We start from the raw sequence: 11,174 nt of genomic DNA, 5'->3' as shown, positions 1-11,174 counted from the left end.
ACAAGGCAACAAGATCCGGCAGGGAAGTGCAGGGGAAGTGAGGTAATATAGCCAGGGAGCAGGTGGAAGCTAATTAGGCTGATTGGGCCAGGCACCAATCATTGGTGCACTGGCCCTTTAAATCTTAGAGAGCTGGCGCGCGCGCGTCCTAAGGAGCGGAGCGCCAGGACATTACAGCCGGGGGCCGGGACAGGTGAGTGACTTGGGATGCGATTCGCGAGCGGGCGCGTCCCGCTATGCGAATCGCATCCCCGCCGGCAATGTCAGTGCAGCGCTCCCAGTCAGCGGGTCTGACCGGGGCGCTGCAGAGAGAGAGACGCCGCGAGCGCTCCGGGGAGGAGCAGGGACCCGGAGCGCTCGGCGTAACACATGCCAGTGTAAAAAATGAAGATTTTGAATTTTCTCCTTCAATTTGCTGCTATTCCTGTGAAACACCTAAACGGTTAACAAACCTTTTGAATACTTTGAGGGGTGCAGTTTTTATAATGGGGTCATTTGTGGGGTATTTCTAATAAAAAGGCCCTTCAAATCCACTTCATAACAGAACTGGTCCATGAAAAATTTAGATTTTGAAAATTTTGTGAAAAATTAGAAAATTGCTGCTATACTTTGAAGCCCTCTGATGTCTTCCAAAAGTAAAAACATGTCAACTTTATGATGGAAACATAAAGTAGACATATTGTATATATGAATCAATATATAATTTATTTGGAATATTCATTTTCCTTATAAGCAGAGAGCTTCAAAGTAAAAAAAAATGCAAAATTTTAAATTTTTTCATCAAATTTTGGAATTTTTCACCAAGAAATTATGCAAGTATTGACAAAATATTACCACTAACATAAAGTAGAATATGTCACGAAAAAACAATCTCGGAATCTGAATGAAAGGTAAAAGCATCCCAGAGTTATTAATGTTTAAAGTGACAGTGGTCAGATGTGCAAAAAATGGCCGTGTCCTACAGTGAAAATTGGCTGGGTCCTTAAGGGGTTAAAGGGTTACATAATTCCATTGAGTTTGGAGAGTATGTCTGGTCATTTTATTAGATATGTCAAATAGTTTTGTCTCTAATTTAAATATTACATTTCCATTATTCTCTAAGGGCATTCCACTCTGGCCCATTATTGTCTATGGGAATTCCATGGGCATTCCACTCTGTCATTCCTTTTAGTATGTCTCCTAAATCTGTTGTTTGGGTATTGTCATTTTATTTACTGTGTGAGACTCCTACTCTAACGTTAAAGGAGTCATTTCGCAGGACTCCACAAACATGGTCGCGTTGGCTGTTCTCCCTCGGAGTCCGCCCACTGACGTCTCCATTTCTTCACCAAGCTACTGCGCAGCTCGGCCTCGTACGTCTTGGACAATCATTACTAAGAACGTAATCGTTTATTTCTCACTATGACCCAGGTGCACGGGCAGGTTTAGTGAGGGTTTTCTAAAAAAAAAAAATTTGACCCATGGAAAAGTTGAACAATGTAACGTCTGCTGTAGCACTTCCACGCTGTACATACAATGTGCTAATTCGCTGTTCTGTCACCACACCTCTGCCTTTGTGCTATTTCCGGGAGGACAAGTGACCTGGGACCTACGACTTCCGGGTTTTTAGGATAAGGATGAAGTTCTGTGGGTAAGGACTCTTATAACCCCCTCTTTACTTTTATTAGTCGTAATAAGTATTCAGAGACGGTGTATAGGATTGTGGGACTAGCTTCCCCTACGTATTGCCTTGTAATTTTCTGCATAATTGTTTATTGCACGTGGGAGTGGGAGCTCAGATGTAAGTGGGTGAGAGACCCTTCAGGTGATGGTCCTCTCCTACTCCTGCAAGTGAGATTCCACTAACTTCTTATACATCCCTCTTTGTGTACCCCCCTTTAGACGACAGCAGCAGCAGCCCCCCCTCCCCCCCCCCCCCCTCCTTGCAGGCAGCTCACCTCCTCGGGTGCTGCTTCTCCACTGTCCCATTCTCCCATCCTCCGGTCCGCATCATGTCGTCCTATGGAGGAGCATGTGACATATACGTCACTCTGCTTCCTCCGTATCGTTACGCCGGGCGCAGGGGAGGAGGCGGAGTGACGTATATGTCACATGCTCCTCCATAGGACGACATGATGCGGCACGGAGGACGGAAGAAGGGGACAGTGGAGCGGCAGCAGGTATCGGCATGGTATCGGGGACATTAAACGAGTCCCCGATACCATGCAAATAGCTAGTATCGGCCCCGATACCAGTATCGGTATCGGGACATCCCTAGTAAAAATTACATGTTATCTTTATTCTGTGGGTTAATACAATTAAAATGATACCCATGATACATGCTTTTCTATGATTGTACCGCTAAAAAAAAGATCTCTAACAATTTTAACAGAATTAGTATGTTTGAAATTGCCCTATTTTGACCACCTATAACTTTCTCATTTTTCTGTATACGGGGCGGTATGAGGGCTCATTTTTTGCGCCATGATCTGTAGTTTTTATCAGTACCACTTTTGCTTAGGTTTTTATTTTATTTTTATTTTTTTGAATAAAATGTGACAAATGCAGCTATTTTTTTTAACTTTTTTTATTTTTTTTCAACGTTTACGCCGTTCACCGTACGGGATAATTAAAGGACAACTGTAGTGGAACACTTTTTATAGATGCCGGTCCTCAAAAAATAAACTCATACATACCTTCCTGCGAGCCTCCATTGGTCCGGCAGTGCTGACCTCATTCCATTTCCTGGGAACGGCGACGCAGCGATGTCCCGCCCCGGCCTGTGATAGGCTGAGCCCACTGTCATGTAAGAAGCCGGCCAGAGCTCCTTACATGACAGTGGGCTCAGCCTATCACAGGCCGGGGCGGGACATCACTGCGGCCGGTGATACACCAACGGCTCTGCGGCGTCCCCGTCCCCAGGAAATGGAATGAGGTCAGCACTGCTGGACCAACGGGGGCAGTTTATTTTGTTTGATTTTTGAGGCCTGAGCATATATAAAAGTGTTCCACTACAGTTGTCCTTTTAATATATTTTGATCAGACTTTTACGCCTGCGGCGATACCAAATATGTATATATTTTTTTTAACGCTTTTTTGGGGGGTAAAATGGAGAAAACAGATGACTTATGTTTTTATCGGGGGAGGGGATTTTTCACTTTTTTTTAAATACTATTTATTGCAATCATTTGATTGCTAATATTGTTCAGTGCTATGTATAGGGCATAGCACTGATTAGTGTTATCGGTGATCTTCTGCTCTGGTCTGCTTGATCTCAGACCAGAACAGAAGGCCCCTGGAGATGGCCAGAGGCAGGTGAGGGGACCTCCGTCAGCCACTGTGGATGATCTGATCCCCCGCCGCAGTGCTGCTGCCGATCCGATTAGCCATTTAAAGTACCGCACTGCCACAGATGGCGTGATCTGTATTGATCGCAGCATCTGAGGGGTTAATGGCGGACATCTGTGTGATCGCGGATGTCCGCCATAACCGGCGGGTCCCTGGCTGCTGATAGCATGGCAGAGCGCAAATTTGATGTATTTTTTTTCAGAAATGCATTATTTGTGGGATATATTTTTTGTGCATTGCTTCTGATATTGAAAGAAATGCACCCTATGTTTTATTGAGCTGCTTGCCCCATGTTTGGAAATACCCCTGCTTAGGCAATATTTGGTTGGCCACGTGGTAGGACCCAGAAGGAGAGGAGCGCCATCTGGCTTTCAGGGCATCATTTAAGGCCAAATCTATTATAGGTAGCACTTCATGCCTGCAAAGGGTTTTAGCTGCCAGAACCATACAGAACCCCCACAAGTGATCCCATTTAGGAAGCTATACCCCTAAAGTATTCATCTAGGCCAAAAGTAAGTACTTTGGCCGACATTTATCATTGTCATTAGTAGGGATCGACCGATTATCGGTTTGGCCGATATTATCGGTCAATATTTACGATTTTGGGCGTTATCGGCAATTACCTTGCCGATAATCCGATAATGCCCGCCCCCACCGACCCACCGCATCATGACCGCCCCCCCACCGGCCCACCTAAATAGCCGATAACTTATACCAGAATATCGGTATAAATTATCTGGTATCAACCCTAAAAAAATCGATATCGGTCGATCCCTAGTCTTTAGACTGTTTTGTGTCTAGAAAAGGCTTTTTTTTAATGTTTTTTTTTTTGCACCTTTTTGGTTTGCATATGATATGAGGGTTTTATGAACTGTGCCTCTTTGTAAAAAGGTGCAAAAAAGGCGCAAAGCCACTGAAAAGTCTCTAAAACTATGCCAGCCTAGACTTAGCTTAACTTTTTGGTGTATATGAAGAGAGAGAAATTTCTGAAAATGTTTACCTGCACAAAATTTAGCAAATGCTCTGTGACCATTTAATAAATTTTAGTGCTCCTACACATTATCAGCACACAAAAAAAAGGTGTAGAATAATGATTCACTTAGGCTAAGTTTCCACTTTTTTTTTTTCTGGCAGTTTTTGGAAAACTGCCACTGTAGTCTTTGAGCTAAAATTAGAAGTGGATCCATAAGGGAGGAGAGAAGTGCAAGTCCTTCCTTTATATGTCCTATTCCTTTTGAATACACTTCTGGCTTTGTCTCAAAAACTGCAATGGCAGTTTCCCCCCCCAAAAAAAATGCCAGAAAAAAAGTGGAAACTTATCCTTACACCTACAATGATAAATGCCGGCCTTTGAGTCCTTTTTGTGTGGCTGAAATGGTTACAAAGTCAGTGGAAAAATTAAAATGTCTTTTTTTCTTTTCTTTTCTTTTCTTTTCACAAATGCACCATTTGTGGGACATATTGCTTGTACATTGCATCTGAAAAGTAGGAAAAAGCGCCCCATATTTTATTACGGTGTTTGTCCCGTGTTCGGTAATACCCCTGCTTAGGCCATATTTGGTTGCATGGCCACATGGAGGGACCCAAAAGGAGATGAGCACCATTTGGCTTTCATAAATTTGGCATTATATAAATTATCGCCCGCACTTTATCTCGCAAAGCATTCTAGCTGTCAGAACAACACACCCATAGAAGTGACCCTATTTTCAAAACTACACCCCCCTAGAAGGATAGGAGCCCCCTTTAGCTTTCAGGGCATAATTATATGAATTATAGACTCCACTCCATGCCTGCAAAGGATCGGAGCTGTCAGAACAATACCGCACTTCTACAAGTGTATTGGCTGAAACAGGGACCGCTCTGATCGGTCCTTGGTCGGTTAGCATTGACGGTTAAAGTTCCTAATGGATATATCTGTCATGTTATGGGAATAAGCACCCACTCATGGCGAATATTTCCAATATATCCATCACTGGGCATTCAAAAAAAAAAAAAAAATCTTGAAAAATAACTGGTTTATTGTGGGGGGGGGGGGGGGGAGGGTTGGGTGATGGTCCCCATTCATACTGCATTTCTGCAGTATAGGTGTCGTCATGTCAAAAAAGGGCTGTAGCAGTCTCATTCAGAAATGAATATACCATATTTAGCGGGGTATACCACGCACCGGCCTATAACATGCACCCTCATTTTACAAAGGATATTTGGGTAAAAAAAGTTTTTTACCCAAATATCCTTGGTAAAATGAGGGTGCGTGTGTATACCCCGATATACCCCCAGGAAAGGCAGGGGGAGAGGGGCCGTCGCTGCCCGCTTCTCTCCCCCTGCCTTTCCTGGGGTCTAGCGCCGATAGCCAGGGGGAAAGAAGCGGCGCCGGCAATGGGGCAGCTGCGCCGATAGCCAGGGGGAGAGAAGGGGCAGCGGCACTGATTGCCGGCGCCGCTGCCCCATTGCCTCCCCATCCCCGGTTGTATAATTACCTGTTGCCGGGGTCGGGTCCGCGCTGCTTCAGGCCTCCGGTGTGCGTCCCCTGCGTCGTTGCTATGCACTGCACGACGCGGCGCAATGACGAGTGACGTCATTGCGTCTCGCAGCGCATAGCAACAACGCAGGGGACGCACACCGGAGGCCTGAAGCAGCACGGACCCGACCCCGGCAACAGGTAATTATACAACCGGGGATAGGGGAGGCAACGGGGCAGCGGTGCCGGCAATGGGTGCCGCTAACCCTTCTCTCCCCCTGTCTGTCAGCGCCGCTGCCCTATTGCCGGTGTCGCTTCTCTCCCCCTGGCTATCGGCGCCGGCAATGGGGCGCCGGCACCGATAGTCGGGGAGAGAACGGGCAGCTGCACCGATAGCCAGGGGAGAGAAGGGCCGGCAGCAGGGCTCTAGACCCCAGGACAGGCAGGGGCAGAGAAGCCGGTGGCGGTCTCTGCACCTGCAAAGCTGCTGCAGTTCATTGATTTAAAGCGCCCGCTTTAAATCATTGAACTGCAGCAGCATATCGGCGTTTAACACGTAGGTAGACTTTAGGCTCAAAATTTTAGCCTAAAAAGTGTGTGTTATACGCCAATAAATACGATAGCTGCTACAGTATACGTCAGCATCCCATTTTTTTTTTTTTACTTTATGCTGACATATACGTATGAAATACTGCTGAAACGCAATATGAACGGGACGCAGTGTAGGGTCACAGAGCTCATCCGCAGCGTATTTCACACAACTGATGACTGGGTAGCTTGGTGTGTCCGCTCTTGACTGCCAGTGGGAAATCCGTCGCTATGAGTGGACACACTTATTGTGACTGCTGGCAGGCATCCGCAGCATGTAATATGCTGCGGATGTGTGCTGTGTGATCCTACATATAATGCATTTTTTTTCATTATGTTATGTATATTTTTATTTTTTACACTTTTTTTATTTTTTATGTTATCATGCTTTGGAATACTTAGTATTCCAAATCATTGCAGTTATATGCTGCCTGCCAGTTTTACACTGGCAGGCAGCATATCAAGATGTGCCTCTGACTGTGGCTGTAAGGCTAGGTTCAGACTACGAAATCTCCGGGCAGAAAATTTCCGCCCTGAGATTCCGAGTTCCGACTGAATTAGTCGGCGCTAGGACCGCGCGGACACTGCAGTCTCCTATAGACTGCTATGTGTTCTGCTCGGATTTCTGCCTGAAGAAAGAGCAACCCCTTTCTTCATGCAGAAATTTTCTAGCGGATTTTTCATCCGGATTTTCCGCTTCACAAATTCCGAAGTGTGAATTTGGGAACGGAAAACCATTCACTACACTATGCATTAAAGTAAGCGGAATTTCTGCCGGAAATTTCAAAGCGAAAATTCCGGCGGAAATTCCATAGTCTGAACCTAGCCTAAGGGTTAAACTGCTGGGACAGAAGTTTACTTTCGGTCCCCGCAGTGCGGCATGGTCCCGGCTATGTGTTACAGTAGAGTCCCTGCCGCGATCTCGTGGGTACACTGGGCAGTGCCCACGAAAAGCATGGATGTGTATACACGTCAATGGTCGTTAACTCATTAACCCCTTAAGAATGCAGCCCTTTTTCACCTTAAGGACTGAGCCCTTTTTCGCAATTCTGACCACCGTTGCTTTACGAATTAATAACGCGAAAATGCTTTTACCGAATATTCTGATTCTGAGATTGTTTTCTCGTGACGTATTCTACTTTATTTTGGTGGTAAATTTTCGGCGTTACTTGCATCCTTTTTTGGTGAAAAATCCCCAAATTTCATGAAAATGTAGCATTTTTCTAAATTTGAAGCTCTCTACTTGTAAGGAAAATGGATATTTGCAATAAATTTTATTTTTATTCACAAATACAATATGTCCACTTTATGTTGGCATCCTAAAATGGACATATTTTTGCTTTTTGAAAAAATTTGAGGGCTTCAAAGTAGAGCAGCAATTTTCAAAACAATTCATGAAAATTGCTAAATCTGAAGGGACAGATGTTACAGAACTACAACTCCCAGCATTCCTGGGCTGTCCAGGCATGCTGAGAGTTGTAGTTTGGCAACATCTGGAGGGCTACCGTTTGGGCACCACTGTAACAGTGGTCTCCAAACTGTGACCCTCCAGATGTTGCAAAACTACAACTCCCTGGCATGCTGGGAGTTGCAGTTTGGCCTTCCTAGTGGTTGCCACTGTAAAGATCACTTTACTTTCACTCCCCTGACAGCTCTGATCATCGCTATTTTCCGGGTGATCGGGTCACCAGAGACCCGATCAGCCCGGAAAAGCAGAAAATTGCATGTCTGAATTGACATGCGATTTTCTGCGATCGCCGACATGGGGGGGGGGGGGGGGATGATTTCATCAGGCATACTGGTCCCCAACTGGCTAGCGGCGGGGACCGGAATTCCCACGGGCGTATGCATACGCCCCACGTCCTTAAGGACTCGTGATGCAGGGCGTATGCATACGCCCGGCGTCCTGAACAGGTTAAAGGAGTAGTCTCCTGCAAAAAAGTCTTTTTTTCGATTTTAGTTTTAGATCGCGGGAGGTCTGAGTGCTGGGGCCCCCTCGCAATCTCCTGTACGGGCTCCAGCTTTCCCATGGAACAGTGCGTCAAGACCCTCGCCCAAAACAGGGGCCGCTATGCCCCCTCCATATAGCCAAACGCTTTACCATAGAAATATGGAGGGTGCGGGGGTCGTACCGCGCCAGGGGAAGGCTGGGGACCCCAGCGCTCGGACCCCCATGAATTAAAAATAAATAAATAAAAAATATTGTGTGTGTATGTATGTATGTGTATGTATGTGTATATATATATATATATATATATATATATATATATTAAATTTGAGTAGCCGTATTAGTCCAGTGATGCAAATCATAAAATGTTATTATTGTAATACCTTTTTTTTTTTTTTTTGGGACTGACAGCATTTTGTTGAGACAAGTATTCAGGATTCCTCCCTGAAATAGATGTGGGCAGGGATGAAATAGATGTGGGCAGAAACCATTCAGAGGGCATCCCGTGCAAACACCCAGGGGGGGGTCATCAGACCCCCCTCATGTCGGCTATCGCGGCAAATCGCAAGTGAATTCACACTTGCAATTTGCGCGATTACGGGTCTGTGGTGACCTGGAATATAAGGGGGATCGCAGTTGTCTAAGACGCCCACGATCCCCCTGAAGGGATAGGAGTGAGGTGGCAGGGGTGCCGCCCCTCCAATCCCTGCTATTGATCGTCAGAAGCGACGACCAATAGTAAATCGGGGGCTGGGGGCTAACTTTCGTTTTCCTCGTCCTGCCCACCCACAATAGGCGGGGCAGAACGGGGAAACGATGGGGAACGGTACCGGAGATCCACTTACCCATCCGGGCGGGCGATGGAGGCAGCGGGCGACGGAGATCGGCAGGCGGCGATGTCGTGCGGCTGGATTGCTGTCTGGGCATGCTGGGATTTGCAGTTTTGCAACAGCTGGAGGACCACAGTTTGGAGATCACTTTGCAGTGTTCTCTAAAACTGTAGCCCTCCAGATGTTGCAAAACTGCAAATCCCAGCATGCCCAAACAGCTGCCTCGGCATGCTGGGAGTGGTAGTTGCGTACCTCCAGCTATTGCATAACTACATCTCCCAGCATGCCCTTCGGCGATCAGTACATGCTGGGAGTTGTAGTTTTGCAACAGCTGGAGGCACACTAGTTGGAAAATATTGAGTTAGGTAACAGAACCTAACTGAAGGTTTCCCAACCAGTGTGCATCCAGCTGTTCCAAAAGTACAACTCCCAGCATGCACGGTCTGTCAGTACATGCTGGTTGTAGTTTTGAAACAGGGTACATTCACACAGGCAGGTTTACAGTAAGTTTCCTGTTTCAAGTTTTGGATGCAGCAAATTTTTCGCCGCAGCGCAAACTCCTAGCGGGAAACTCGCCATAACACGCCAGTGCGAATGTACCCTAAAAACACTACACTACCACATAATAAAAGGTAAAACACTACATATACACACCTTACTGTCCCCCCCTCCCCCCAATAAAAATGAAAAACATATTGTGTGGTTGTGTATCCAAAACGGAGCCTCCATCTGTTGCAAAACAACAACTCCCAGCATTTCCGGACAGCCACTGACTATCCAGGTATGCTGGGAATTTAGCAACAGCTGGAGGCACTGGCATAATATACCCCTATGCGATCCCTAATTTAGTCCTCAAATGCGCATGGCGCTCTCTCACTTCGGAACCCTGTCGTATTTCAAGGAAACAGTTTAGGGCCACATATGGGGTATTTCCGTACTTGGGAGAAATTGCACTACAAATTTTGGGGGGCTTTTTCTCCTTTTACGCCTTATGAAAATGAAAAGTTGGGGGCTACACCAGCTTGTTAGTCTAAAAAAGATTTAAAAAAAATTACACTAATACTTTTTATTTTCACAAGAGGTAAAAGGGAAAAAAAGACCCCCAAAATTTGTAACGCAATTTCTCCTGAGTATGGAAATAGCCCATATGTGGGCGTAAAATGCTCTGCGAGTGCACAACGAGGCTCAGGAGTGCGATTTGCACAGGGGTGGCTGATTTTACAGTGGTTGTGACTAGGGATCGACCGATATCGGTTTTTTAGGGTTTTCTAAGAGAGGCTATTTTGGAGTATCTTGATAAAAATAAATGTATGACCCCATTAGGGATCGACTAACATCGATTTTTAAGGGCCCATACCTTATGCCGATATTCTGGTATAAGTTATCGGCTATTTCAGCACACCACCCTGACCCCCCCCCCCTCCGGTCCTTAGTTCAACCACCGCACCGCCCAGAGAACGCCACCGCTGCCCCATTGCCTCCCCCATCCCCGGTTTTATAATTACCTGTTCCCAGGGTCCACGCTACTTCTGGCTCCGACGGCGTCCTGAGCTGTCACTGTGCGCACTGACGGTGACATCGCGTTGAGGATGTCACTCGTCATTGCGCACCGCAGCGCACAGCGTAACGCAGAACACAAAAACTGTTATACCCAGGTCAGTCTGGGACCAAAAATTTGAATTTGCACAAAAACCCTGTAGCCGAAGCTCAGGGCACAAAAGGTTCCTAGTGGAGGACCGCCTAATAAAACTTAGCTTTCATTAATTATAAAATGGTGTAGTACAATTTAAAATATGCGCTTGTCTTAGATTGCCTAGTAAGTGGCGTGATTTGGCCAGATCACATCCACTCCTATATAGTACTCCTAGAAGTGCCTGGTTCTCTGACCACCAACACACACTACCTAATAGACACTGAGATAGTTACAGCTGACCCACACCGCCGTGTGGAGTAGTTTATCAGCTGTAATAGTGCGGCCTACAGGCTCTTACACTTATTCACCTATCTCAGTGACACCTCAGGA

General features: G+C 46.1%; 1 protein-coding gene across 2 annotated transcripts in view; it reads left to right on the top strand.

Moving 5' to 3' along the window:
* Nucleotides 1-1,241: 1,241 nt before the first annotated feature.
* The window catches only part of LOC130282601 (oocyte zinc finger protein XlCOF6.1-like), a 253,071-nt gene continuing 243,138 nt past the window's right edge, over nt 1,242-11,174 (top strand). The window contains exon 1 of one of the 2 annotated variants that reach the window (XM_056531004.1): nt 1,242-1,630. The gene's annotated coding sequence lies outside the window, so the exon portion shown is untranslated. The remainder of the gene's footprint in view (nt 1,631-11,174) is intronic. The other variant, XM_056531005.1, reaches the window with a different exon arrangement.

The sequence above is a fragment of the Hyla sarda genome, chromosome 7 (assembly GCF_029499605.1).
Source record: "Hyla sarda isolate aHylSar1 chromosome 7, aHylSar1.hap1, whole genome shotgun sequence".
Taxonomy (NCBI): Eukaryota; Metazoa; Chordata; class Amphibia; order Anura; family Hylidae; genus Hyla; species Hyla sarda.
This window is presented reverse-complemented; position numbering and strand designations above follow the sequence as displayed.